Raw genomic sequence first — 22,902 nt, forward strand, 5'->3', positions numbered from 1 at the left:
CTATAGCAGAAGGGAAAAAAAACCCTCTTTTTACAGGTAAATGGCAAAATTACAGCATTTCTGCATTTGAAGCACTTACATTGACAAACACTAGAGAGCTTAATGCAGGGGAATTATTGACAGTGCATTTGGACATGAGAAGTTCTTCGCCTCTCTCTATGGAAATACATTTGCTGTGTAATACTTTCATTGACCCTAAGAACAAATCTCCAAGAAACACCAGCATTATGGCAAAGATAGGCAATAGGAGTAGGCCACACGGCCCTTCAGGCCATCAACGCCATTCAATGTGATAATTGCTGATCATCCACAATCAGTACCCCGTTCCTGCCTTCTCCCCATATCCCCTGATACTGTCCAGGAATGAAGTGCTGGAGCAACTCAGCGGGCCAGGCAGCATCTCTGGATAAAAAGGATGAGTGGCATGACACAGAGTGCTGAAGTTCTCCAGAGATGCTGCCCGACCCGCTGAGTTACTCCAGCACTTTGTGTCTATCTTCGGTAGATACCAGCATCTGCAGTTCCTTTCGACACGGCATTAAGGCAAAGATCGCTTCCAATGCTGCAGAATTATGATTTTGGTCTTAAATGCAAGCTAGGGATGGATATGATGTGAACCAGAGCTTACCAATGAGCACAGATGCATGAGATGAAAGATCCAGGTGCAAGTGAACACCAGCTCAACCACACAGTGCCCACAAAGCTGATTGAGGTCGAGAGAGTGATCAACCAAGGTTCAGGCTTGCAGATAACGTTATAGCAAGGGATTTGGACTGGCCAGAAAAAAGTGCAGTGAAAACAATCGACACTAAGATGCTAGTAAATCAGAAATGATATTTCAAATACAGTACAGTTATGTGGAGAATGCACACATTTAATCTCCTGGCAGTGTACACCCAATGTTCGAAAAATAAACAATTTAAGACATAGATTTGAGCGTTAAAGAGTAATTAAGAGACCGAGCTTTCGGGACAGGACGTAACGACGTGTATCAACAATAAATGTAATTTAGACCACTGCGATCTAACTTACTTACATTCACAATGGTTTTAAGTGAGTGCTTGCTTTGTGTATTTCGGCAATCATTCTTGGGTGCATAACATCATTAAAATTCATGCGTTTAATTTTTAATTTGGTTAGATTGATGTCAAGATTGCTCCACCTATATGCCTCCATCATTCTCTCTCTAGTGCAGCGAAGTGGAAATTATAAATGAATGTTTCAGGTGAAGTCAATGACAACTATTTAGGGTTGAGGTTTATTGTTTTCATGTGTACCGAGGTACAGTGAAAAGCTTTGTTTTGCGTGCTATTCAAAAAGATGAGATGTATCGTGCATGAATGCAATCAAGTCAAATTTCAGTGTAACAGGTACAGCCAAAGGGAAAATACAAAGCACAGACTATAGTTATCATTATTGTTGCCCATCAGTTCCATTGACAAGGTCCAATGTCCAAAATTGGGGTAGAGGTGAATCGGACAGTACCCTAGTTTATGGAAGGACAGTTCAGAAGCCTGTTAACAGAAGGGATGAAGCTATTCTTCAATCTGGTGGTGCGCACTTTGAAGCATCTGTATCTTATGCCGGATGGGAGCAGAGAGAAGGAGAAATGACTGGGATGGGACAAGTCTTTTCCGAGGCAGGGTGAAGTGTACATGGATGGTAGGGAGTCTGGTCTGTGCGATGAACTGGGCTGCATCGACACCTCTCTGCAATTTCTTGTGGCCTTAGTACTCTTTAAGACTTACATTTATGCCTTAAATTGTTTACTTTTAGACCACATTGGGCGAAGTGTTGGTCAGTCGGGAAACAGAATGAATGAGCTGGGCTGAAGAAGTGGAGACAATGTGCTCATGTTTAACACATGGCAGCTCCAAGTGTTTTGGATCACCCAGTCTAAAGGAGGAGTGGTGGTAACATATTGGATGGGTATGTGAAGGACATGCAGTTACAGAGGGACAGAGAAAGGGCAGGAGGCAAGTAGCCTTGATTGAAAGATAGAGCCACTTTTATCTGCAACGTTCCCCCATAGAGTCATCCAACATTGAAGCGGGATTAGTTTGTTTAGTTCAGAGAGAGGCATGGAAACGGGCCCTTTGGCCCACCGAGTCCGTACTGACCAGCGATCCCCGCACATTAACACTACGGTCAATTTGTACGTTGATACCAAGCCAATTAACCTACAAACCTGTACATTTTTGGAGTGTGGGAGGAAACCGAAGTTCTTGGAGAAAACCCACGCAGGTCACCGGGAGAACGTACAAACTCTGTACAAACAAGCACCCGTAGTCAGGATCGAACCCGGGTCTCTGGTGTTGTAGGCGCTGTATGGTAGCAACTCTACCGCTGCATCACCTCTCGCTCCACTCATCAATACCCAACAAGAGACCCCCAACCAAGCTCATCCCATTTACCTGCATTGGTCCATATCTCTCGAAACCCTTTCTATCCATGTACCTGTCCAGGTGTTTTTTAAATGCTATTACAGTGCCCACATCAACTACCTCTGCTGGCAGCTTATTCCATATACCCACCACCCTCTGAGTAAGAAAAGATTCCCCTCGGGTGCCTATTAAACCTTTCCCCTCTCAACTATAACCTATGTCCTCCGATTCTTGATTCCCCTAACCTGGAGAAAAGACTCTGGGCATTCATTCTGTCTTTCCCCCTCATGATTGTATACACCTCTGTAAGATCACCCTCAGACTCCTATGCTTCAAGGAATTAAGTCCTACCTGCCCAACCTCTCCTTGTATCTCAGGCCCTCGAATCGTGGCAACATCCTCAAAACGTCTCTGCCCTCTTTCCATCTTCATGATATCCTTCCTATTAGCAGGGTGACCAAAACGGAATATAATATTCCAAATATAAATAGTCTTATACAAGGATCCCCATGTGTTCAGGGAAGTGATGGAATACTAAAAATATGCGATTCCTTATTTTTTGCCATATCTAGTATAATTCATCCCGTGACCCACGTGGGTCTTCTCTGAGATCTACGGTTTCCTTCCACACCCCAAAGACATGCGGGTTTGCAGGTTAATTGGCGTGGTATAAGTGTAAATTGCCCTTAGTGTGTGTAGGATAGTGTTAGTGTGCGGGCATCGCTGGTCGGTGCGGACTCAGTGGGCCGAAGGGCCTGTTTCCGCACGCTGTATCTCTAAACTCAACTAATATAACGTGTAAGATGTCAACACCTGTCTGATTTGATGACATACGAGTTTCTACTAGTGAAAACTATTTCCTGCCCTCATTAGCTCGTGGTGCAATGGAATGAAAGAACAGCTAATTTCCGAGGCATGCCATCTAATCTATTAATTAGCCTGGTTCATCTTTTTGGTAGGCTGTACCTGTTATAATTAATCACAGCACTAAGATGAAAAATAATGAGTTGAAGTTGTTCGCATTTACCCCGTGGGAAGTAATTTTAAAGTTTAATTAACCGTTGTCCCCAAAAAAAAATCATTTAATATTAAATCTGCGAATTTCAATTGTTCATATTAGTTGCTCATAACGTTGGCACTGGGCCGTGACATTTTTAAGTAATGAACTTCAACGGGATGGAGAGTATAATTTAAATGATGCTATTTTGAGGGTTTGGGTGGTGATAAATCTTTAAAGCTTGCCAAGCTAGTCGTATATGAGGAAAGGATACCTTAGGAGAAAGTGGGGTTGAATAACAAAACAAGTTGAACGTCAAACCATTGAGTGGACCAACCTCCCTTCCATTGATTTAATTTATAGCTCACGCTGCCCCGGCAAGGCCAGCAGCATAATCATTGACGTGCCGCACCCTGGCCACACAGCCTCTCCTCCCCTCTCCCTTCTGGCAAAACGTATAGAAGTGTGAAAATGCACACCACCAGATTCTGGGTCAGTTTCTCCCCAGCTGTTATCAGGCAACTGAACCATCCTACCACAACCTGAGAGCAGTCCCGAACTATTATCTACGTACGTTTAGGTAGCTAAGCCTCCCAATCTTAATGGATTTCACGTTCTCAGCTTAATGATGGCCACCACACTATTTTCTCTTTAAAGGAAAAGAACATGGATGGAGTAGAAAGTCAGAGTCTTTTAAGAAGGAACTGCAGATGATGGGCAGTCTGCACCCTAGCGGCATATACATTGAATTCTCCGATTTCCGGTAGCCCTTGCTGTCTCCTCCCCTTCTCAGCTCTCTCTCAGCCCTTGGGCTCCTCCTCTTCCTTTTTACTTTCTTCTCCCCGCCCCCCTCACCCTCCATCAGTCTGAAGAAGGGGTTTCGGCCCCATAACGTTGCCTATTTCCTTCGCTACATAGATGCTGCTGCACCCGTTGAGTTTCTCCAGCACTTTTGTCTACAGTCAGAACCTTTTTCCTGGGTTGCACAAGTCAAAGACCAGGGGGCAGATTGTTGAAGGCAAGAGGGGCAAATTTGACAAGAGATGCGTGGGAGAAGTATTTTTACACAGAAAATGGTTTATTGTCATGTGTACTGAGGTACAGTGAAAGTGTTCTGTTGCTTGCTAACCAGTTAGTGGAAAGACAATACATGATTACAATCGTGCCGTCCACAGTGTACACATACAGTGTATGGATAAAGGGAAGAACACGAATAAGGTTTAGTGCACAGTAAAGTCTGATCCGGGGGGGTGGGGGGGGGGGGTCTCCAATGAAGTGGATGGTAGTTCAGGACCGCTCTCTAGTTGTGGTGGGCCGGTTCACTTGCTTGATGACACCTGTGAAGAAACTGTCCCCGAATCTGGAGGTGTGCGTTTTCACACTTCTGTACCTGTTGCCCGATGGGAGAAGGGAGAAGAGGTAGTGTGACTGGTAGGTGCTGCTGGGGGTGGTGGCAGATATGATATAGTGGCAGTTAAAGGGCTTTCAGATACGCACATGGATGGGCGGAGAATGGAGGGATATGGATCGTGTGCAGGCTGAGGAGATTAGTTCAAACCATTCACGGCACGAGTGTGGACTTGCCAACATGTTGTGGAGTTGGATACAGGCTCTCTTACTTGTACTCCACCCTGTTTGCAATAAAGGCCAGCATTCCATTTACCTTCTTCATTACTTGCTGTGTCTGATTAGTTTCTTGTACAACAGAACGCAGGTCGATCTAAACGCATGCATTTAATAATCTCTGAGAATATGAACAATTTTTCTATACTTGCTACCAAATTAGTTCAAGACTTGCGTTCGAATCACTTAAATGATCTAATTTTTCTATTATAACTATTACTTACTTTAGTTTAGATTTTAGATACAGCGCGGAAACTGGCCCTTCAGCCCGCTGAGTCCGTGCCGACCAGCGATCCTCACACACCAGCACTATCCTACACACTAGGGAGAATTTATTATTTTTACCAGAGCCAATTAACCTACAAATCTGTACATCTTTGGAAACCGGAACACCCGGAGAAGACCCACGTGGCCACAGGGAGAATGTACAAACTCTGTACAGACAGCACCCATAGTCAGGGTTGAACCCGTGTCTCTGGCGCTGTAGGGCAGCAATTCTACCGTAGTGATTATAAAACTAAGTTTGTACAATAATGAAGGTACAAACAGGAAGGTGACAGGAGGGAAGGAGAGACTATGTTTTTCCCACCATCTGGTCATCTAACCTCAATGAATGGACCTTCTGCACCAATTGTCCAGGGCAGGACACCCTCTCCATGCAGTCTCCTCAACATTTTCTTGAAGTATCCTGTGGCCGTATTAACAATAGTGTCCATTTCGGTTTTAATGAAAGCCCAACGCATGGTGGTGCAGCGGTAGAGTTGTTGCCTGACAGCACCAAAGACCCAGGTTCGTCCTTGACCTCAGGTGCTGTCTGTACGGAGTTTGCACGTTCTCCACGTGCCCTGCATGGGTTTTCTCCAGGTGCTCCGGTTTCCTCCCACACTCCAAAGACGTGTAGGTTAGTTGGCTTCTGTAAATCGTGGAACTGGTGTGTCTGTCTGAACCCATGCACCAACAGTGTTCCATGCAGTGGGTGTGATGCTTTTGGACTTAAGCTAATCCTTCCAGCCTTCTTATCTTTATTGCATAAAATGCACAGGATCAGTATGGGCGGCATGGCAGCACAGTGGTAGAGTTGTGGCTTTACAGCGCCAGAGCACCGGGTTCAATCCTGACTACGGGCGCTGTCTGTACGGAGTTTGTATGTTCCACCCCGGTGACCTGCGTGGGTTTTCTCCGGGAGCTCCGGTTTCCTCCCACACTCCAAAGCAATACAATGTTTGTAGGTTAATTGGCTTGGTGTAAATGTAAATTGTCCCTAGTATGTGTAGGATGGTGTTAATGTGGGGTATCGCTGGACGGCACGGACTCGGTGGGCCGAAGGGCCTGTTTCCGCGCTGTATCTCTAAACTAAACTAAACCGTGGCTTTGCAACGATCATAGTTTCAACAGTCTCAGCGACCTATGCCATTAACTGGCACTCCTGGGAAATGTTAAGAATAATGGGTTGGCCATTTAGGACTGAGATGAAGAAAAACTTTTCACCCAGAGAGTTGTGAATCTGTGGAATCCTCTGCCACAGAAGGCTGTGGAGGCCAAATCACTGGATATATTCAAGAGAGAGTTGGATATAGCTCTTGGAGCTAACGGAATCAAGGGATAGGGGGAGAAAGCAGGAACAGGGTATTGATTTTGGATGGTCTGCCATGATCATATTGAATGGCAGTGTTGGCTCGAAGGGCTGAATTGCACCTATTTTCTATGTTTCTTTGTTCACACCCTTCAGCCTATTAAACAAATCTAGAGATGTTCAAGCTAGTAATGTTCTGTGCCAAACCACAGCTTCTGTAACTTGGCTTCTGTGTGAACAGCTCAGACCAAGACTTCCAAATCACATCCACCCATTAGACTTGAGCAAACTTGTACTAACTACTGTGGTGTAAGTCTCAGCTACGTTTATTTGCATGTAGGTCACTCACAACTTCATTTAATCCTGGGCACGTTCATAAGGTATTGGGTGTCAATTCATATATCCTATCATATATCCTTCATATATCCTATCACCAACTCGAGAGCGGTCCTGAACTATCATCTACCACATTGGACATCCTCGGGCTCTCTTGAAACGGATTTTTCTGGACTTTATCCTGCACTAAATGTATTTTTCCTTTATCCTGTATCTGCATACTGTGGGCAGCTTGTAATTGTGTGTAGTTTTTCCACTGACTGGATAGCACACAACAAAAAAGCATTTCACAGTACCTCAAATCGTTTATTAGGTTACTTATGATTTAACTGAGAATTCTGGGCATGTCCGTGAGGCTATGGATGACAATTTGTGAAAAATATCACTCGCTTTCCAATGCAGTTCTATTGGGCTGCAATGTTTAAATGGGAAAGGTAGCGAGACTCCCATCACTTCCTACACCAAAGTTATTCATTCCTCAGGATAGATTCTCACTTTTAAATTCACGAAAGTTTCAATTTCGATGAGATTGTTTGTCCCTGTTCTCCCCCATCAATATCTCTGATCGTTTCACAAGCCTCCGCTGAATTTTCTTCAATCCTTGGGCGTCATGGTGGCGCAGCGGTAGAGTTGCTGCCTTCCAGCGCCAGCGACCTGGGTACGATGGTGACTCGGGATGCTTGTCTGTACGGAGTCTGTTCGTTTCACCCCGTGACCTGCGTGGGTTTTCTCCGGGAGCTCTGGTTTCCTCCCACACTTTGATTTCGGTAAAACTGTGAATTGTCTCTAGTGTGTGTGTAGGATAGTGTAAATGTGTGCGGGGTCGCTGGTCGGCACAGACTCAGTGGGCCGAAGGGCCTGTTTCATCATACAATAGACAATAGGTGCAGGAGTAGGCCATTCGGCCCTTCGAGCCAGCACTGCCATTCATTGTGATCATGGCTGATCATCCCCAATCAGTACCCCGTTCCTACCTTCTCCCCATATCCCCCGACTCCGCTATTTTTAAGAGCCCTATCTAGCTCTCTCTTGAAAGCATCCAGAGAACCTGCCTCCACCGCCCTCTGAGGCAGAGAGTTCCACAGATTCACCACTCTCTGTGAGAAAAAGTGTTTCCTCGTCTCCATTCTAAGTGGCTTACTCCTTATTCTTAAACTGTGGCCCCTGGTTCTGGTCTCCCCCCAACATCGGGAACATGTTTTCTGCCTCTAGCGTGTCCAAACCCTTAACAATCTTATATGTTTCAATGAGATGCCCTCTCATCCTTCCGTGCTGTATCTCTAACTAAAACTAAACCTTGGCCTCCTCCATGGAAATAGTCATGCTATTTAGTCTGTTTAAGATATAAAGAAATTCTTTGAACACCCCTACTCATTTGCTGCCCCACTCTGCCACCTCCACCTATCGTTCAGAGGTTTAGTAAGACCTCAGTGTTGCTAAAACTAGTTGCTGTCATGACAAAATGAAAACCATGGAAACCCACCACAAATGATGCAACAAATGATTGGGGAGCGTGTTTCATTTCTTTCGAAAGTTAAATAATCAGTGTCAAAATAAACAGAATACTGACCTTGGAAACCGAACTGTGCTCCATTTTATTTACTAACGGAAATCGTTTGAAATGTCATTCATAAGTTAGACAAATGAGAGCTTAGAAAGAATTATCATTGCTTTGCTTCAGGCAATAAAATATGAGTTTGAATAACAAATTGCAGTACTATTATTTATTCCCCATAAAGTCGATAATGTTTCATGTTGTCATCCATTATGGCTTCAGATCTTACAAATGAATGTACTCATAAAGTCATAGAGTCTTACAACCTGGAAACAGGCCCTTCGGCCCAAATTGCCCATTGGGCTAGTGAAAAACTTGCCCATACCGACCAACGTGTTCCATCTGCTCAGGTCCCACCTGCCTGCGTTTGGCCCATATCCCTCTAAACTTGTCCTATCCATGTAGTCATTTTCCACCTGAACCCCCCCACCCCATACACACCTTCCTGTCCCTCCACCACTTCCTGTCCCATCACCATTGACTTCCTGTCTCTCTGCCACTTCCCCGCACCCACTTCCTGCCCCATCCACACTTCCGGCCTCCACCTTTGCCATCTCTCTGACCCCAGCCCCTCCACTTCCTGCCCCCGCCCCTACCACCCCTATCTTTGGCCCCCGCCTCCACGTCTGCCCACCATACCCTCCTCTCACCACATTTCCGACCTCATCAGTTCCCTTCCGTCCCTCATCTCCTCACTTACCTCCTCACCCTGCCCTGCTACCCCCCCCCCCCCCCCCCCCCCCCCCCCCTCTCCTGTTTCCTCCCAATCAGCGGCACTTGACTAATGAATTGGCAAAGAGCTCCGTGGAACCGGGATCAGACTCCGTGTCCATGGCAATGTAGGAAATGAACGGAGGATGTCCCTTGAGCTTGGGACTTGATAAAGCCCATTTCCCTCTGCAGGCACTTGGGATGTGTTTTGCATGTCAATGAATTGGGGAATTGCCTCTCTGAATTCCAGCCTTGTATGGTTGCAATTTGTTATTTTGAGCCTAATCATGTCCTGAGCTCCTCGGATTGTATAAAACCCTCATTAGCCTGCTAAAGGCCACGGTGAAGCATCAAATAATCTCCTCTTTTAATTAGCCTTTGCGATCATTTAATGTTCATCGCAGTAATATTCATTTTGATGCAATAAATAACCACAATGATTGTGACACAAAATGCTGGAGTAACTCAGCGGGACTGGCAGCATCTCTGGAGAAAAAGAATAGGTGACGTTTCGGGTCGAGACCCTTCCATAGGCCCGAAACCTCACCTATTCCTTTTATTCCAGAGATGCTGCCTGACCCGCTGAGTGACTCCAGCATTTTTTTGTCTATCTTTGGTGTAAACCAGAATCTGCAGTTTATTCCTACTCAATGTTTGTGAGGCTGTACCGGTATAATAGAAATCTGATTGGTATTATGAAGCTAAGGAGAAGTTTTTAGTTTTTTTCGAGATACAGCCTGGAATTTTCATTGTCTCTGTACTGTACACTGACAATGACAATTAATTAAAATTGAATCTGAAACGGGTCCCTTTGGTTCACCGTGCACGCCAACCAGCGATCACCCTGTTCACTAGCTCTGTCCAACACATGGGGAAATTTACACAGGCCAATTAATCTACAAACCCGAACGTCTTTGGGATGTGGGAGGAGACCGAAGCACCCGGAGAAAACCCGTGAGGTCACAGGGAGAACGTGCAAACACCACACAAGGATTACTGATCGCTGGTCGGCGCAACAGACCCTTCAGCCCACTGAGTCCGCGCCGACCAGCGATCTCCGCACTCTAATACTATCCCAGGGACAAGACGAGGGACGGTTTACATTGGTACCAAAGCCAATTCAACTACAAGCCTTTGTGTCTTTGGAGTGTGGGAGGAAACTGGAGCATCTGAAGAAAACCCACGTGGTCACGGGATAAACGTACAAACTCCACACAGACAGCACCTGTAGTCGGGACCAAACCCGGGTCTTTGGCGCAGTAAGCGCTGTAAGGCAGCAACTCTACCGCTGCGCCACTGTGCAGCCCCACGGTTACCTGTCAACCTGTTCTAGGTAGAACTTCTAGATAGAACTTCAATGAAGATTCGCTTCATTCAACATATTTCTTTCGAATCCAGTGCTTCCCAAAATGAATAACAGGTTATTCATAAATTCACATGTTGTAGAGTAGAATTAGGCCATTCGGCCCATCAAGTCTACTCCGCCATTCAAACATAGCTGATCTAGCTTTCCTTCTCAACCCCAGTCTCCTTCCTTCTCCGCATAACCCCTGACAGCCGTACTCATCAAGAATCTATCAATCAGCGGGTGCAGCAGCATCTATGGAGCGAAGGAAACAGGCAACGTTTCGGGCCGAAACCCAAGGGTTTTCGGCCCGAAACGTTGCCTATTTCCTTCGCTCCATAGATGCTGCTGCACCCACTGAGTTTCTCCAGCACTTTTGTCTACCTTCGATTTTCCAGCATCTGCAGTTCCTCTTAAAGAATATATCAATCTCCATCTTCAAAATATCCATTGACTTGGCCTCCTCAGCCTATTATATTTATATAATATAACCTTACATTGAAACATGAACCATTTTCATATCTATTGTTATTGTGTGTCAGTATTTGTGAAATGCCCTGAATGCATTTTTAAATTTTGTACTGTGAGGCCGGTATTCTTGCTTTGTTTTGACTATACACTTAAAACGTCACCTATCCATTTTCTCCAGCAATGCTGCTTGACCTGTTGAATTACCCCTGTTCCACTTAAGAAACCTGAACGGAAACCTCTGGAGACTTTGCGCCCCACCCAAGGTTTTCATGCGGTTCCCAGAGGTTGCAGGTGGTTGCCGGAGGTTGCAGGTAGTGGAAGCAGGTAGGGAGACTGACAAAAACCTGCGTTCAGGTTTCCTAAGTGGGACAGGGGCATTTTTTATATCCAGCATGATCTTCGATGCCCTTTGTTTTTGACGCACTGCCTACAAACTTTGGTTTTGCACTATTACGGCTACCTAGTATTACACTTATTCATGTTATTGACTGCTATATAATTGTCTGTGTGTTATTGTATTTAAAAAGATGTTAAGCTGCAGAAAGTAAGAATTTCATTCTTGCTGGTCCATATGACAAGGAAGCACTCTTGACTTTCGACACTTGCATTGTAAGACTGTAGCTGCTATTCAGACGGAGCAGGTGACGGTCAGTGGAGGGAGAATCATTGTCGATGTTTCCGACTGATGACCACAAGTGCAATGTTCTCCAATGCAGAATAGAGGAACAGGTGGAGGAAACAGAATGCAATGAGGTGGAAACCGAGAGAGCGTGAATGGGTGGTGGTGATGGATTTCAGAAGGTCCACCCAGTCGAAAGGCCAATAAGTGATCAAGGGGAAACAAAGGAGCCCAGGAACAAAAGCTGCATCTGTGAGCTACAGACCGGGGGCAAGCAAAACGTCGCAGCTGCTGGAAATCTGAAAGAAAATCAGAGAATGCTTGATGTCATCCTGGGAACTGACATGGATCCTCACTGCGCTTGTCTCTTGACACAAAGGGTGGTGGTGGGTGTATTGAACGAGCTGCTGGAGGATGCAGATGAGGCAGGAGTATCACAACATTTAAGAAACATTTAGACTTGTCGGTGGATAGGACAGGTTTAGCAGGATATGGGCAAACGCAGGCAGGTGGGACCATTGTAGGTGGGACATGTTGGCCGGTGTGGGCAAGTTGGGCTGAACTTGCATAACTCTATCTATGACTTTGTGATTTTTCTTTTCTGTGGCTTAAATTAATTCCTCGAACAACTTTCCATTGCTGCGGTTCTAAAATCTAAATGTCACCTGGTCTTATTTTAATCTGAACTGTCCCTTTGCTGTCTGAGTATGTTTGTTTGTTGGTCAATTGGCTTCTGGAAAATGCCCTCAGTGTGTAGGGAGTGGACACAAAAGTGGGATAACATAGAGCTCATGTGAAGGGGTTGGTCAGCATGGACCTGACGGGCCAAAGAGCCTGTTTCAATTTCATTTGAAATTAGAAGGTAGACAAAATTGCTGGAGAAACTCAGCGGGTGCAGCAGCATCTATGGAGCGAAGGAATAGGCAACGTTCGGGCTGAAACCCTTCTTCAGAATAGGCAACGTTTCGGGCCGAAACCCTTCCCCTTTGAAATTAGTCTCACTTTAGTTTAGAGGTACAGCGCAGAAACACGCCCTTCGGTCCACCGAGCCCGCGCCGACCAGCGATCTCCGCACACTAGCACAATCCTACACACACTAGGGGCAATTTACATTTATACCAAGCCAATTAGCATACAAACCTGTGTGTCTTTGGTGTGTGGGAGGAAACCGAAAATCTCGGGGGGGAAAATCCGCGCAGGTCACGGGGAGAACGTACAACTCCATACAGACAGCACCCGTGGTCAGGATTGAACCCGGGTCTCTGGCGCTGTAAGGCAGCAACACTGGCGCTGTAAGGCAGCTGCTCTGGTGCTGTACGGCAGCCCTGTGCCACCATGCCGTCCTGTATGGGGGCACGTGAAGGTTTTAATTTACTTTTGACAATGTCTCCATTGTATCATCGTTAAAGATGTACTTTAAATGTAAAACAATCAATCTTGATGGAAGCAAAAATATATACTTTGTAGTTTCATTCTGGCCCGCATCTCAATGAATAATTTAGCCGGTGAATTTCGTTTGATGTATGTTGGATGCATCTGTATTTTTACGATTGAGGTGGTGATGCTAGGTAATATTGTAATGTTGAATATTTTAAGCCTCGGTTATATAAGCATTGCGGAGAATATTATTTCATCCAGATTGACAAAGATTGATGGTGGGCAGATGGTTTGTAGTCCATAATTTGCTGCTGTGTGGGTTGAATTTACATTTCAATTTTCAGTGTTGCGAGTGCCTCTGGTGTAAATGCACCAAAGTGGCTTTGTATGTTAAGAGAAGATGAAGTTGACCTTATTTACCCCGTTCCTTGATCTTTGTTCGTTCAGTTGTAGGTTCAGTAGAGTAGAGGAAAGTGATGGGGAGGATGGCCAGGTGGTGTGCTTGTAACTTGATTAAATGTATACAGCCTGGATCCGACTGGGGGAAGGGTTGCTGTAAATGATGGGCTTGTATTGTATTCAGGGATGAGGGGACCAAATGACCTCTTGCTTTTCTCCTGATCTCACCAGAGGAGTCGGTCCTCTGGGGAATGCATTGCTAATCTCGCTGAGGTGAAGAGCCAAGATACCCTTCATGTCTGGGGAACCATTCATTTGAAATCTGTTGCTAGTTTGAATTAACAACTGAGGGTGGTTGTGCATTTTTCTTTTACTTCTCTGCACCCTTAAAGTCATGGAGTCACACAGCATGGAAACAGGCCCTTCGGCCCAACTTGTCCATGCCAGCCAAGATGTCCCATCTGTGTTATCCCCAACTGCCCTCCCGTCTTCTAAACACATATCCTTCTAACCTTTCCCATCCATGTACCTGTCCAAGTGTCCTTTAATACTGCTCTAGTGCCTGCCTCATCTACCTCCTCTGGCAGTTTGTTCCACCGTCTGTGTTGTGTTCGTATGAAACATATTTTTGATGAATCAATAGAATTGTTGCATGTTAAAATGGTGACACCTGGAGTGGTTTCATGCAGTTGAATGGGACCTTTAGCAGAGTGGGATCGATCAGGTGGATACTTGCATTGGAATGAGGCCACTGGCTCCCTCTCTCCTTTGTGTAGGAAGGAACTGCAGATGCTGGTTTAAACCGAAGATAGACACAAAATGCCGGAGTAACTCAGCGGGACAGGTCGCATCTCTGGAGAGAAGGGAAAGGGCGATTTTCCTTCACCGTGGTAGTCTTTCAAGCAGTGGTCTGTGGCTGTCGGGGAAGGGTCCTTTAAGATCTGTTGACTTTCACTGCGATCATCATCAACAATCCAGAAGACTTTGAAAATGGTGCCAGAAATTGGCGACTCTTGCAAGCTGCTTCAGTGGACTATTTTTACACACTTTGAGCTAATTGGGGATTGTGCTTGGGTACGGTGATACTTTGCCGAACTGTATGCAAAAATAGACTTTCACTGTACATCTGTACATGTGATAATAAAGATCCACTGAAGCAACGTTGCATGTGTGAACCTTGAATCAGGCAACTTAAGACACTTGACTTCTCTTGAGCAATGAATTGGAATCCTCCCTTTCTGAAATTTATGTAATTTAACTTTCATAAGTTATAGGAGCAGAATTAGGCCATTCAACACATTAAGTCTACTCCACCATTCAATCATGGCTGATCTATCTTTCCCTCTTAATCTCATTCTCATGCTTTCTCCCCATAACCCCTGACACCCATACTAATCAAGAACATATCAATCTCCAACTTAAAAATATCTATTGACTTGGCGTCCGCAGCAAAGAATTCCACATATTCACCACCCTCTGACTAAAGAAATTCCTCCTCATCTCCTTTATAAAGGTACATCCTTTTATTCTGAGGCTATGGTCTCTGGTTCTAGACTCTCCCACCTGCGGAAACATTCCTCTATACATCCACTCTATCCAGGCCAACTTTGTATCAAATGGACACAAAATATTTAAGCAACAGCATTTTAGTGCAAATAAATAGTCCAGCCATATTTTCTTTCTCTTAGTGTCTTCAAGAAAAACCCCATCTCAAACACTACAATCCAGTAGATCCAAAAAATAGTTTGTAATTACAAAATAACAACAGGTTATTTGCAGCAATGTTGGATTAAAATAATAGCTTCCATAAATACCCAAATCAGATAAAAATACTGATATCTCTCAACTAAATTGTTTTATTTTCCAAAAGCTAATGACACATCCATATTGAAGTATTACTACTTATAGGTTTTACTTTCTGACCATTTAAAATAACGTACAGTATGTTATAATTATATGTGGCATATACTAATCAATACATTCAGGAAATGCAACCTAAATCTAATTTATGGGGTTGTGTTGTTCAGAAGGATGTTGTTGGGTCCATCAATCTGTGCTAGCCCTGTGGAAGAGATACCCAATTAATCCCTGGTAGACAAAAATGATGGAGGAACTCAGTGGGCGAGGCAGCATCTATGGAGAGAAGGGATAGGCGGAGTTTCAGGTTGGTACCCTTCTTCAGACTGGTCGGGGGGGGGGGGGGGGCGCCAGGAATAATAAAGGAAGAGGCGGAGACAGTAGGCTTGTGGGAGAGCTGGGAAGGGGGAGGGGAAGGATGGAGAAAGCAAGGACTATCTTAAATTGGAGAAGTCAATGTTCAAACCGCAGGGGTGTAAACTAACCAAGCGAAATATGAATTGAATGGAATTTCCTTTATTGCCAATCAAACAAAAAGTTTGAAGGAAATTTCGTACCATGCAGTCATAGCACCAAAAAGCAACAAAACACACAATTAACACAATTTAACACAAACATCCATCGCAGTGAATCTCCAGGCACCTCCTCACTGTGATGGACGGCAAAAAGTCTTATCTCTTCCCTGGTTCTTCCTGGTGCTGTTCCTCCAATTTGCGCTGAGCCTCCTCTCCCAATGAATTCCTCCTCTCCCGATTAATCCCTGTTCTCAGCCCTTTTCCTATTTCTCTCCATGTTTTACTCCTCGTATTACTTGACCAACAAAATGAATCAAGGTGGCTCAACAAAATGGCTCAACCGCTTTACACACAACGTGTTAGCGCACCTTTGTAAATCATCTTTTGCCCAAATGTCTCTTAATTCTGAAGAAAGACACAAAACGCTGGGGCGTCTCAGCAGGACGGGCAGCATCTCTGGGGAGAAGGAATAGAGTGATGTTTTGGGTCGAGACTTCAGTGTAAACCAGCATCTGCAGTTCCTTCCTACACACGTCCCTTCCTTCATTCTGTTTCTCAATGATCATTGGGATAAAGCGCCTCAGATAATCATTTGGCAAGCCCACACTTAACAGGTTTATCGTTTTTCAGCGAAGGCACAATGTTTGCGATCTTTTCGTTTTCTGGAATCCTTCCCGTGTTAGAAACCATGTGGGGGAATTTTCACCCTTAACAACTTGAAATGCATCCCATCTGGAATAATTTGCTGTAATAAGTTACTCCAGCATTTTGTGTCTATCTTTGGTGTAAACCAGCACCATTTTTATACCATCTGGAATAATGCCTTGGCTGCGGCGTGCGTTACCTTTCTTTTCAGATAGTTTTAGCTCACTCGGTGTGCTTCATAAGTATCTCTCCATCACAGCATTGGCACCATTCTCTTCCTTGGCAAACACCAAATAATGCACTCTAACTAGTCTACTGCCTTCACCAAACGAATCCCATTCTGCTCCCTAACTGGTCTTGCAACTTGCAAAGTAGCTTAATGTTCTTTTCCATCTGCTGTCATTTTTCCCTCGTTGCCTCATGAGCCCCCATTCTTCCCTCCGCCTCGTCATGTGTGTATTTTGCCTCTGAATTAACCAATGACCCCATTTCATTCTCCTCGTCCTCCCTCTCCCAGGGTCTCCGGAGCTCCAAGATGGCGCCCAAGCCGGGAGACTCTCTGCGCACTGGTCCCAGAAGTGGGTCTGCAATCGTTCATTACAGTCGCTCCACTCTTTTAAACCCCTACTCCAACATCAACCTTCCTTACCCTAACCATGCTAAACATCTTTCCCTATATCCTTTATCCATACACCGTGAACTGCTTGATTGTAATGGTATATAGCCTTTCCGCTGACTGGATAGCACGCAACAAAAATGCGTTTTGCTGTACCTCAGTAAACATGGAAATACACTAAACTAAACTAGATTTGCCTGCCCCCTGCCTTCTCCTGTAATAATTGTAATGTATTCATGCATATTCATTATATGCTAATGAGTTGGTCTTGTATATAAGTAGGGAATGTTGGGTAATAAATCTCTCTTGTGATCCAGGCAATCTGCGTGTAAATTATTGTTTATTCACTGTCCGGAATATAACAAAATTGGCGACGAGGATGGGATAGAGTTTGTGAACTCATCCTTTAAATACAGTGCAGGACTGTTTTACAACACGCAGGATTGTTTAACAGTTCAAACAGTCAATACGGAGTTGTGTTGCAGTTGTTTGCGAGCTGGACACGAGAGGCCTGCAGATCCTTCTAGGCAGGGGGCTGTAGTAAAACAGCAGCTGGATAAATTGGCAAGAGTCATCAGGCTATCTCTATGTTGAGTCTACGTGGCAAGATGGCGTCCTTGGGAGTGTACAAGATTATTGACTGAGTTTTCTTTGTCGAATTCCTCAGGATTAATGTCTTTGCACAGCGAAGTTTTAGGTGAACAGTTACACCAGAACAGACAGGAATTTGGGGTTTTAAACGGACCTGTTATTTAATTAAAAAAAAGAAAAGAGAACGACACGATGGCAGCATCCACAGGCTACATTGGGAACCTTGGAACCTTCGACAAGAGTAGAGAGCCATTCAGCTCCTACATGGAGAGAGCAAACATGTTTTTCACGGCAAACAATATATTAGAGATTAGTGGTGAAGGAGAGATAGTGGCTGAAACTAATTAGGCTGTTTGTGAACGCATGAATGTGATTCTGCTCACGGAGATCGGTCCTGAAGTGTACTGCACACCCGTGAATCTCCTTGCACCCTTAAAGGCAAAAGATGTGCCATTCAATGACATTATAAATAGGTTGGAGGAGCACTTCAACCCAAAGCCTCTGGAAATTGCAGAAAGCTATAAATTTGGCACCAGACACCAGAGGCAGAATGAGTCAATCAATGATTACATTGTTGCCTTGAAAAACTTAAGTTTGCATTGTAACTTTGGAACATTTCTTGGACGAGCACTACGAGACAGATTTGTTTGTGGTCTAGTGGATGAACGAATTCAGTCCAAACTGATGAACGCTCCAGATCTCACATTCGAGAAAGCATGCAAGATTGCTACCACAATAGAGATGGCATCAAAGAATGCTCGGGAGTTTCGTCCACCACGGACTGCAGTGGCCGTTTACAGTCACAAGGCAGTGCCTATGGCCAAACCAAGAGATGCTGAACCAAAACCAAAGTATGGCGGGGAGCCAAGTTCAGCCAGTTGTTATCGTTGCAACGGTAATCACTCATCCCAACTTTGTCAGTTCAAAACGGCCAAGTTCTATAACTGCCAGAAGAAAGGCCATATCGCCTCAGCCTGTCGGACCAAGCATAAAACAGGAAACCAACAATCTGTGGGAATCAAGCAACAACACCGAAGATCACAACTTGGAGATGAACCCAGATGGAAATGAACTTGGGTTGTACACCATTTATGCAACCAACATCGTTAAGCCTACAACCAGCCAAGGCAAGGACTTTCGAACTAAACTATTGATTAATAAACAGTTAATCGATATGTGTATTGACACGGCAGCAGATTGGTCGGTCATGAGCAAAGACCTGTACGAAACAAAGTTCCCAGAGATACCATTGTTTGAGAGCAAGGTCAAGCTGAGAACCTACTTGGGCAAAGTTTTGGAGACTTGTGGACAAATGAACTGTAAAGTTCAGCATAATGGTCAGTCAGTAACACTGCCAATCCTAGTGGCCAGCTACAGAAATAAACCAACCCTCCTTGGAAAGGATTGGCTGAGTAGAATACAGTTAGACTGGAAGAACATTTTCAGCGTCAATTTGTCCAAATCACGTCTTGAAAACGTCATAAGCAAACATGCGAACATTTTTGCTGACAGTGACACGGGAATAACAGGGTACTCTGCACACATTCGACTTAAGCAAGATGTGAGGCCTGTGTATTGTCGACCAAGACCTGTACCATATGCACTAAAGCAACAAGTGGAGGTAGAACTCGACAGGTTAGAGTGTAATGGAGTACTCGTGAAGACAGACCAGAGTAACTGGGCAACGCCAATTGTGGCCGTACCCTGTTCGGCCACAATTGGCTCTGCTCATAAAACTGTTCGACTATGCGGTGATTACAAAGTCACAATCAACCAAGCCGTTGATGACGAACAATATCCGTTACCAACCTCACAAGAGTCTTCACTAAACTGGATTTGTCCCACGCTTACGCCCAACTCAATGTTGACAAGGAAAGTCAGCAGTACTTGACTATCAACACACATAAGTTACAGAGTGGTTGTACCAGAGTCTTTGAGAAACAAAATTATGAACGAACTTCATGCCGAACATCCTGGCATAGTAAGCATGAAGTCAATTGCCAGAAGTTTTGTGTATTGGCCTGGTATTGACAGTGACATTGAGTCACTGGTGAGCAAATGTAGCGTCTGCCAAAATTGCCAGAGTAAACCACCAAAGACACCACTGCAACCCTGGTCATGGCCAAGTAGACCTTTTCAGAGAGTTCATGTAGATTTTTGCGAAAAGGGTAATGATCACTTTCTGGTGCTGGTAGATAGTCATTCTAAATGGATTGAGGTTAAACACATGGGGTCAAGCACTACTACTGAGCGTACCATAGATGAGTTGAGATCAATTTTTGCTTCCGGTTTACCGGAAGAACTTGTTTCTGACAACGGGCCTCAGTTTCGTTCAGAATAGTTCAAAGAGTTCATGCAGCGGAATGGTGTAAAACACACACTTGTTCCCCCATACCATCCAGCCTCTAACGGGACGGCGGAAAGGTCTGTTAGAGTTGTCAAAGACGCTCTCAAGAAACAGGTTTTGCAGGGTAGTTCAAAGCTCAGCATGAAACATCGTTTGGCTAGTTTCTTGCTGAAGTACAGAACCACACCACACACAACAACAGGTGCAGAACTGTTGATGAAGAGAAGGCTAAGAATACGCCTAAGTCTAGTTCAACCCAATTTGGCTTTGAGAGTTGAACAAAAACAGTTAAGTCAAAAACGTCACTTCAACTCCCACAAAAAGGAGAGGTACTTCAAGCCAGATGAGCAGGTTCGAGTTCTCAGTCCTCCCAACAAGTCCAGTAGAGACAAATGGGATGTTGGGAAAATAGTGGAAGTGTGTGGAACAAAAAGATACTTAGTTGAAGTTGGGGATAGGATCAAAAGTGTTCATGTCGATCAAATGATTCCAGCCAAAGATGAACCAAAAACTGAACATGAAGTCCTAATCCCTGAGTCTTTATCAGAAAGTGAATTGGAAGAGCCAACTGTGATTGAAACACAAAGTTCAGTTAGTACAGACAAAGAAACAGATTCCTCTGGTCAAAGTCAGAGTACTAAAACAGAGCCAAACAAGTCTGCAGTTGAGTCAACACCTCTTTTTCTCTTTTTTTAATTTTATTTATTTAATTATTTCTTTATTCTGTGCATCGTGAAATTAACTGGTGAGCGATATTTTGCATATTGCATATATTCATGAATGCAGGGGAATGGGCTACTTCAAAATTCCTAATGCCAAGACATCCATCCCCAAACCTTGTTCATCCAATTCTTGGTGAAGTGCATTCTCTCTGTTGGCGTAAGAGACCAATTCCTCATTCTTCCAAAGAAGATTCGAAAATGGCTGTACATTCTGGGACTTCAACTGGGGAATATTCAGGTTTTAATTCAGGTCCAGAACGTCAGTCATGAACCTTTCTTCATCATGGCAGCCGCTTCTCGAAATTGAGTTGCTACAACTCGGCCCCCTTTTACGGAACTCCTCCATTGAGGAGTTTAGATCTGGCCCACTTTCTTCTTTGATCTTTTTTTCCTGCCCAAAAGAAAAGCGCCGCTTATGTCTGGGTGTTGAAATCTTTTTGATCAATTGACTTGAAGCAGCTTGCATGATTTTTCTCTGGGAAGATTGCATTGAAGAACTGCCGGCTATCTTTGGCTCAGCCACTAGATCTGATCCTGTTTCTTCTTTGATCTTTTTTTCCTGCCTAAAAGAAACGCTCCGCTTAAGTCTGGATGTTGAAAGCTTTTTGATCAATTGACTTGAAGCATTTTGCCAGACAAGCTGGGCAGTCTGCTCTGGGAACCACGCCATCGGATCCATCGAGTCCTTTCCCTGCAGTGCCTGCAGGACATTCCATGCTGACCACTGCCCGATGGACTTGTGGTCAAAGGTGTTGGTCCGGAGGAACCTTTCCACAGACGACAGATGGGGCGGCAATGTCCAGCTGACTGGCACATTGCGTGGCATCTGCGCCAGGCCCATCCTTCGCAACACCGGGGACAGGTTGAACCTCAACAGGTAGTGACACTTGGTGCCCACGTGCCTTGGCTCTACACTCCGCCTGCATAGTCTGGGCTGCCCCACGTAAACTCAAATAACCTCGGTTTCCTCCAATTGCGAACACCGAGGGAGGTGGAGGAGAGCTCCTTCCTTGTCCACCCTCAGCTTTCCCTTGACCTGCCACTTGCTCGTCCAAATCCCATGCAGGTCCTTCACGTCCACGCAGTTCCCTGCTCCTTCGACGTAGCGAGCAAGGAAGGTGAGGACATCCACTACGGGCACATGTGGGTTGAACATGTGCACCGTGATCGTCCTTTCTTTCTGGTTTGGGAGGGTGAAGAGCGGCTGCACTTTCAGCAATGACAGCGGAGCTTCATTCCCCTTCTCCTGGAAATCTTTCATAAACTTTTGCCATCCCGTCGGATGCACGAAGTATCCGTTACCCGGGAAGTCCTGGAGGCAGTAGATGTCTTTGGCCTCAAACTTGCAGGTCTCCAGCAAGACCTTCTTCACGAACAGGTCTCGTGAGAAGGTCCTTTACACTAATCCTCAGGGTATTGCGGATACCCTGTCCTCTCGCTCCAATTACTGCTGCCATTGCTACGATTCCACACCGCAATCTGCAGCTCTTGTCCTTAATGGACCGCCAGGACTGTTCTAACAAGAACAGATAGCCTCTTTCACTGTTCTAATAAAAACAGATGTTGTCTTTTACCACTGATAAGAACAGATACTACACTTGATTTTAGCCAAAAGGCCGAGAAGCTTGCACCTAAACCTTTTTAAAAAAAATTTATTTCAAAATAGACTTTATTCAATTGATAAATATATACAATTCCTGAAGCATTCAAACAAACAAAATTCATCCAACATTTTCGGAGACTATGCAAATATTTTCCATTACAATTTTTTACATTTGTCAAATTTCACCAAACAGTCCCCCACCCGTGCCACTCTGTGGCCCCTGTCCAAGTAATAAATATATACAGTGTTTACAGTGTGAAAATTCCTTCTGACATTTTCATTTCCACAAATGCACCTAAACCTGTTACACCTGTTACTGTTAGACAATCAGGCAGGATCTGTAAACCAGCAGTCAGATTAGGTTTTTAAGTTAAGTAACTCACTGTCTAGGTAGTGAATGAAAATGTGTAAATATGTAAAATAAAAATATTGTGTTATCATTTAAAATTGAATGAAAACTGGTTTAAATCAAGTATCACAACAAGAAAATTGTAACTGTGTACTTATATTTAATACTTAAAAAAGGAGAGCAGTGTATGTATTCATGCATATTCATTATATGCTAATGAGTTGGTCTTGTATATAAGTAGGGAATGTTGGGTAATAAATCTCTCTT

General features: G+C 44.5%; 1 protein-coding gene and 1 pseudogene across 1 annotated transcript in view; one reads left to right on the top strand and one right to left on the bottom strand.

Annotated features, from left to right (window-relative positions):
- Positions 1-22,902, top strand: part of ptprz1a (protein tyrosine phosphatase receptor type Z1a) — a 177,181-nt gene that overhangs the window by 19,982 nt on the left and 134,297 nt on the right.
- On the bottom strand, positions 22,208-22,311 carry LOC129706579 (U2 spliceosomal RNA; annotated as a pseudogene).

The sequence above is a fragment of the Leucoraja erinacea genome, chromosome 19 (assembly GCF_028641065.1).
Source record: "Leucoraja erinacea ecotype New England chromosome 19, Leri_hhj_1, whole genome shotgun sequence".
NCBI lineage: Eukaryota > Metazoa > Chordata > Chondrichthyes > Rajiformes > Rajidae > Leucoraja > Leucoraja erinaceus.